The 6,893-nt window shown below is 44.4% G+C and overlaps 1 protein-coding gene and 1 non-coding gene across 4 annotated transcripts in view; both read right to left on the bottom strand.

Moving 5' to 3' along the window:
* Dnajc5b (DnaJ heat shock protein family (Hsp40) member C5 beta) overlaps positions 1-6,893 on the bottom strand; it is a 120,235-nt gene that overhangs the window by 48,216 nt on the left and 65,126 nt on the right. The gene's annotated exons all lie outside the window — the stretch shown is intronic.
* On the bottom strand, positions 4,424-4,587 carry LOC116095160. The gene has a single exon (XR_004120482.1). It is a non-coding gene; the product is annotated as a U1 spliceosomal RNA (small nuclear RNA).

Raw genomic sequence — 6,893 nt, 5'->3', positions numbered from 1 at the left:
CTCAGAAATCCGCCTGCCTCTGCCTCCCAAGTGCTGGGATTAAAGGCGTGCGCCACCACCGTCCAGCTGGTTTTCATCTTTTTAATCATACTTGTTTTAAAATCTTTATCTCATACTTTAACTACTCAAGTTCCCATAGTTCTATGACCTCACTTCTAGCCCTCCTGTCTTGGCTTTCATGACCTCTGTGTGATTAATATTGTATTATAGAACATTCCTAGAAGCAATATGAATATTAGGACAAGATCTTCAAAACAGAGCATTTTACTTATGACTTTTCGAGGTCTCATGGTCATGTTAACCCAATATAATAAATCAAGATTTTTCTTCATTACACAGGTAACTAAGAGTTTAGTGGTAGCCACCATAGTGGTACCCACTTCTAAGGCTCTTAAAATAATAGCCTATTATTTCTTTTCTTACAGTATTCTAGCCAGACCCAGATAGGAAGGACCAGTTTTTCTCAGCTCTACTTGCCTTTTCTGGGGGCATTCAGTTAAGTGCTCAGCTTCCCCTGCGCTGATTTCCCCATATGACATAAAAGAATATTCTCAAAGAAGTCAAATTTCATCAACACTGCTAATTTAAACCAGACTGGAAAGCAGAAGCAGGTAGGCCATTTCAGTTTTTGAAATAGCATTGTACATTATTTATTTTCAGATAGGTTGCCTTAGCCTAGGCTGACCTTGAACTCATCATCCTCCTGCCTCCACCTCCCAAGTTCTGGGATTATAAACCCGTACCACAATCACTTCTGATACACTGGTGAAAAAGCTCAGAAACTCAGTCCTGATTCAAGAAGTCACAATAGAGCCAACTCTAGTGAGGCCTACCAATGGAATTTTCCACCACAGATGGCCTTGCTTCTTGGTCCTGTGCTGTGGTTCTCCAGAGGCTCAATAAATTTCAGAATTCCTGTTTTTGGGACATTTAAGAGGTTCCCTGTCTCTCTGTCTCTCTCTCTGTCTCTGTCTCTGTCCCTCCCTCCCTCTCTGTCTGTCTCTCTGTGTGTGTCTCTATCTCTCTGTCTTTCTGTGTGTGTGTCTCTGTGTGTGTCTCTGTCTCTGTCTATCTCTGTGTCTCCCTCTCTCTTTCTCTCTGTCTCTCTGTCTCTCTCTGTCTTTCTCTGTGTGTGTGTCTCTGTGTGTGTCTCTGTCTCTCTTTGTGTGTCTCCCTGTCTCTCTTTCTCTATGTCTGTCTCTGTCTCTCTCTGTGTCTCTCTCTCCCTCCCTCCCTCCCTCTCTTTCCCTTTCTCTCTCTCTCTCTCTCTCTCTCTCTCTCTCTCTCTCTCTCTCTCTCTCTCTCTCTCTGAAGTGGTTTGAAACCTTACACCCCCTCAGATAATGGTGTTCGATAGTTTTTCACTCTCAAATGCTTATGAGACACTCATTTCCTCTTGTTTTTTCCTGTTTCTCTCACTGGCAGGGAGAACTAGTAAGAAGTACTTAGACAGTACTTAGCCAGGAACCTGCTAATCTCTGGGAGCTTCCTGGGTGACAAATGTGTCTGCCTACTGGCCCCAGGTCCGTCCTTCCTTCACTGCAGCTGAGGCCCATTAGCTCAAAGCCTGCCAAAGCCAAAGGCAAATTTTTACACATCCAATTATCATAAAAATAGCTCAAACAAGCAGCTTTTAGTCACTTGGAGCCTTTCTATTTGACACAGCCTACAGGAATTCAGCATCTGCTGGCCATGGACACAGACCACATGGCTCTGTGTATCAGTCCCTGAGCTGCATGCAAGACCCTGTGGAGTTCTCTGACCAAAGACTCCGCTGTAGGCTGGGTGGTATTGCCTGCCTGGACACATGGCTCTCTATCTGACTCTCTCTGCCCTTGCGGTTCCCTAGCCCTTGTCAGCGCATGGACCTCACGCAGTAAGGACTGTTTCTGGTTTAACCTTGTCCAACTACCAGTCAATTACGGCTGATGGTTATCATGGTCATACCTTCCCTTGTTTGGTTCTCAAACTTTCAGAAGCAAGTACAATCACGTCATAGGCTGGACCCTGGACTGTGGCCCTCAGCACAAGATTTATTTAATGTCGTGAGCTGCAGAGCAGAGGCTAGAATGAGAACAGTATAAAGTCCACCATAAGGACAGAATAGAAAGGCCAGGACACCGTTTGGCATCATGTTTCAGATACAGATGCCAGACTCACCCCCCGCTGTGTGATTATTTCTGGAGCACCTGCTACCATAATGCGTGACTCATATGAGTGCTTCGACCATCAGGATGCCACAGGAAAAGACGAAAGACCGCATTATACAGCCCTGTGACTTCCCCACATTTGCAGACACTATACCTGAGCAGTTCACCCTCTAGTGTTAAAGGAGGTGTCCTAGTTTTGTGGGCTCCACATCACATTTGTGATTCAGACTAGGCGGCGTGAGGCAAGGACAGGAAAGAACCACACAGATGATCTGCTTGCCTCTGATACTGGTCTCTTTTTGCCTGCAGAACTGCATCAAGAGTCAAGTGCTGCCCTCTAGTGGCTGCTGTTGTCACTGTACCAGAGATGTTCATGAACTCGACTTTTTCATGAGGCATTATACTTTGATTTTTTTTTTAAATTTTATAAGAGTTAAAAAAAAAAATACACCAACACTCAGATGTTATGAGAGCCTAAATGCCTGTTGGTGGCACAGAGCTTCAGATTTCTGTTTACTGTCATGTCTTCTATGGCTTTCTCAGATCCGCGTCTCTACTTTCCCTGATAAAATGAATACACTGGGATATCTGTATCAGTGTTATAATATAAATTCGAGGCCAATTCTGCAAGCTTCTTTCTGCCCTGGTAATAGAAGTACTGTCTGAAAAAGAAGTTAACACCTGAAGTTCCGACAGCACCGAGGTCTGGGTGTACCCCTGCCCCAGCTTGCTCTCAGAGTCTGAAGGCTCTAATACGCTTATCTACCTCAGTACATGGAACAAGCTCCCAACACAATTTCTGGGCCTCTAAGTTCACTGTTTCTGGAAGGAAAGTATATTCGTTTCTCAGGTCAACTGCCTCTCCTGAACTGCGACTCTCAAGGGACAGGAACATTAGGATGGAGGAGAAATGGGTACACCTCCTCTCAGCTCAATGGCCACGACTCCTATTTCCAATAGCAGCCTCCACTGCCGCTGGTCCTGGTGACAATTTTCAGCAGGCCAAGACTGTTGCTCTCTGCTGAGTCAGGCTGCAGTGACAGGGAGCTTCACATTAGCTCCTTGTGGGTCCTAGGAACGGCTGTAGCTGGCATAACTGGCACACTCAACAACTCTGTCACTCCTCTTCAAATCCTTTCAGTGCAAAACCATTGGGCACTGTCCTCTGATATATCTTTGGGCCCAGCTCTCACTTAAAACTTTCCTCCCATAAACTCACTTTTAAAACTAAACAGGGCCACCTGGCGGTGGTGGCACACACCTTTAATCCCAGCACTTGGGAGGCAGAGGCAGGCGGATTTCTGAGTTCGAGGCCAGCCTGGTCTACAGAGTGAGTTCCAGGACAGCCAGGGCTACATAGAGAAACCCTGACTCGAAAAACCAACCAAACAAACAAATAAAAAACTGAACAGGGCCTTTTCTTACAGACTGGAGGTCTTGGTTTAATTTAAATGACAGAGGTGTACCTAAACCATTCTCAACCCTTACCAAATTCCTTAAAAGATTTCCTGTCATGCCCACGAGAAGATGACTCCGGCCACTGCTCCCCTTGCTAGGCTTAGCAGCATTGTCAGACAAGGTTTTACAACCCTGTAAACAACAAACTATAAACATGTTCCTCCTTGGCTGTCTCATATGAGGGTTGCCTGGCTCTGTTCAACTTCAGTAAATTCCTTTTCATGTCCCCAAGAAATATTTCCAAACCTCTTATTCCGCCCCCCTCCTTGATTGCTATTTCCAATTCCCTCAGCAGACACTCCCACTTCTGAGGTGGGAAGGGTAAGAAGAGTGTCAGAGGAAAACAAGAGCCTTCTGCCTCCACGCTGAGCGATAACACCATCTCCATCCCTCCTCCCATTTATGTTCCTTCTATCTCCTCACCTGAGCGGACCCTAAAGCATCATCAGTCCCACTCCCAACTTGAACATTTTCTATAATATTTCTGCTACTCCCATCTCCTCTGGAATCACCTAGCTCGTGTTTTAAGCTCTAGGCATGTGTGTACTGCCAAACCGTGGCCCAAGAATTACCCTTTTTATCTTTTTGAGGTACGGTCTCAGTAAGTTACTCAAGTTAGTCTTGAACTCATGGTCTTCCTGCCTCAGCTTTCCGGGTAGCTGTAGTTACAGACCCATGCCATCAGGTCCGGCTTCTTCATCTTTTCCCTGGTTTACACATGTTCTTCTCTTCCTTTGCATTTTAATTGCATTCTCCATTCATGCAAAAAGGACACTCTCCAATGCCCATTTGCTTTTCCTTTTTCTTTTTTCTTTCAGGGGAGATCTCGAACGCAGCCCCCCACTACCACAAATTATGCAGCTGAGTCTCCCACATTTGGGGAAATCGCAGAGGTCGGCACATCTGGAGTGCAATGGATAAGCCTCGCCCTGGGAAAACCACCTTTGTGGTCAGGATAGCTCCCTTGCCAGGTAAATATTCCCCTTCCCTTTTCAACTTGCTATAACCTGATTTCTATTTTCAGTTCTCCCAAACTTCCTCTCCCTTCTGTGGCACTCTGGATGAAATCCCACAAGCTTATTTTTATCTGTCTTATACTTGACCCTTTTGTAATATTTGATGACTATTCCTTTCCTCTCTAGGCATCCTGAATGTCTTGTCACTTATTTTCTGGTCTTGGCTTGAGAGCCTAGAACAAGAAAGGTAGGCATGAGACATATGAGGAGCTCTTGCAGCCAAGGTTAGCAAAAGCAGTGTTTTGTGCCAAGTGGCCAGTAAACTATGAGTGAAATAGAGAATGAGAAGGACCATCAAATAACCCAGAGTCCAGCAACTGTGATTTGGGAGTGGACATGTCCAAGACAGTTTGTATTCATTACCCTTAAACTGGATTTGGGCTGTCTCTCATAAGGCACCAAGACCACACTGACAGCCGTGTGTCACTATAGTTCTCTGTGCCTATCATTCGCCCATGGCCTTGATAATTTTCAACATCTATGGCTAAAATCCATGTGGGAAGGGGTACTGTATAGGGGAGTCATATGGTGGCCCTGATCTTAGAGTTTCTGGTTCTGTAGGTCTGGAAATTATATATGGCAGAAGTTATACATCGGTTTCTGCTACGTGCTGAAGTCAGAGAATCGTTGCTTTTGTAGTTTGGGAAATTTGGTTTGTTGTATTTGTCTTATAATTTTATAAGAATGTATAAGATTGAATAAGAGTTTATCTTATGATTTGTATTTGCAGTGTAAAGCTAGTTTAACCTGGTCTGAGAATTGATGTCGTTTTCTCTTGTAAAGGATCTTATGACATATTCAATCTGAAAGCCACTGTTCCGCCCACAGTCCCACTTCAGACTCCCACATCAGATCCTGGACTGCTCTTACAGCCTCGTCTCTTCCACTCACAGTGTACACTAATCACCTCTAACGTGACCACAGTGGCGTAAACACACCCATGAATTTTGAGCCCCATTTTTGTTTAGAGTACCCCCACATCCTACTCGCATATCCTTACCTCCTGCAGTCTCTCTTTAACTTGTATGCTTTGTTTTTCTGTTCAGCTCTCTACCTTAATTTGTAAGCGGCCAGCTTAAAGAATTAATTGAGAAAGAAAGCCTAGCCCACATAGAGAAATAGAGTGAGCCCCGTCCTCTATGGGAGAGTGAAACAGAAAACAGGATCCGGCACATGGCATCTATTTGCTGGTGTGAGACCTGGTGTTCCAGTAGTCTCCTTGATTCTCTTTTTGATCTGTTTCATTTTGGATCATTTCAACCTACATGGGAGGTCTATGCAGTGTTTCTTCTGTACCCTCAGATCTCCCACTGAGCCCTTCTACTAAATTTTTCAATAAAGTTATTGAATTTTCCATCCCAAGATTCTTGTTTGACTCTTTTGGTGACTTTGTTTCTGTATTAACATTCTTTATTTGATGATTCATCATGACAACCCTTTCCTTTCATTCTCTAGACACCATTTTCCTGAGCCTTAGCAAATTTGAATGAGTTGATTTAGAATTTTCATTATGTCCACAGTCAGAACTTTCTAAAATTAAAAAAAAATTTTTAATTTACTCTTTGAAAATTTCATACATGTGTACAATGTGTTTTGAACATAGCCACACTGACTACCTTTCTTGAACTCCCCCAGGAGCCTCCACTTCAACCCTTCTCTCTCCCAATGTCATGTCTTCTGTTGTCTTGTTGTTGTTGTCCTAGTCCTCTTTGCTATTATTTTATACTGGGTCTACTTAGTGCTGACATATGAACCTGGTGTGAGAGCATTCAGTGTGGCAAGGGCAATGTCCTAGTAGCCATAAAGAAAAATGACTTCCTACCTCAGTAGCCATCAATGACAATAGCTCCTGGCCTTGGGATGGAGCTTAAGAAAGCTTTCTCCCATCCACACTAAAGTGTTGAGTGGCTTAACTATGTTTAAATCCTGTGCAAGTCACCATAGGTTTCATAGCTTTCATGAGTTTATGTGAGCAGCATGTGTGAAATATCTAGAAGACGGTATTTCACAGCTCTCCCATGTCATAGCTCTCCCATGTTACAGCTCTCCCATGTTACAGCTCTCCATGTCACAGCTCTCCCATGTCACAGCTCTCCATGTCACAGCTCTCCCATGTCACAGCTCTCCCATGTCACACTCTCCATGTCACAGCTCTCTCCATGTCACAGCTCTCCCATGTCACAGCTCTCCATGTCACAGCTCTCTCCATGTCACAGCTCTCCATGTCACAGCTCTCCCATGTCACAGCTCTCCATGTCACAGCTCTCCA

The sequence above is a fragment of the Mastomys coucha genome, unplaced genomic scaffold (assembly GCF_008632895.1).
Source record: "Mastomys coucha isolate ucsf_1 unplaced genomic scaffold, UCSF_Mcou_1 pScaffold17, whole genome shotgun sequence".
Lineage (NCBI taxonomy): Eukaryota > Metazoa > Chordata > Mammalia > Rodentia > Muridae > Mastomys > Mastomys coucha.
Note: the sequence above shows the minus strand (reverse complement) of the source record. Positions and strands in the feature narration are given on the sequence as shown.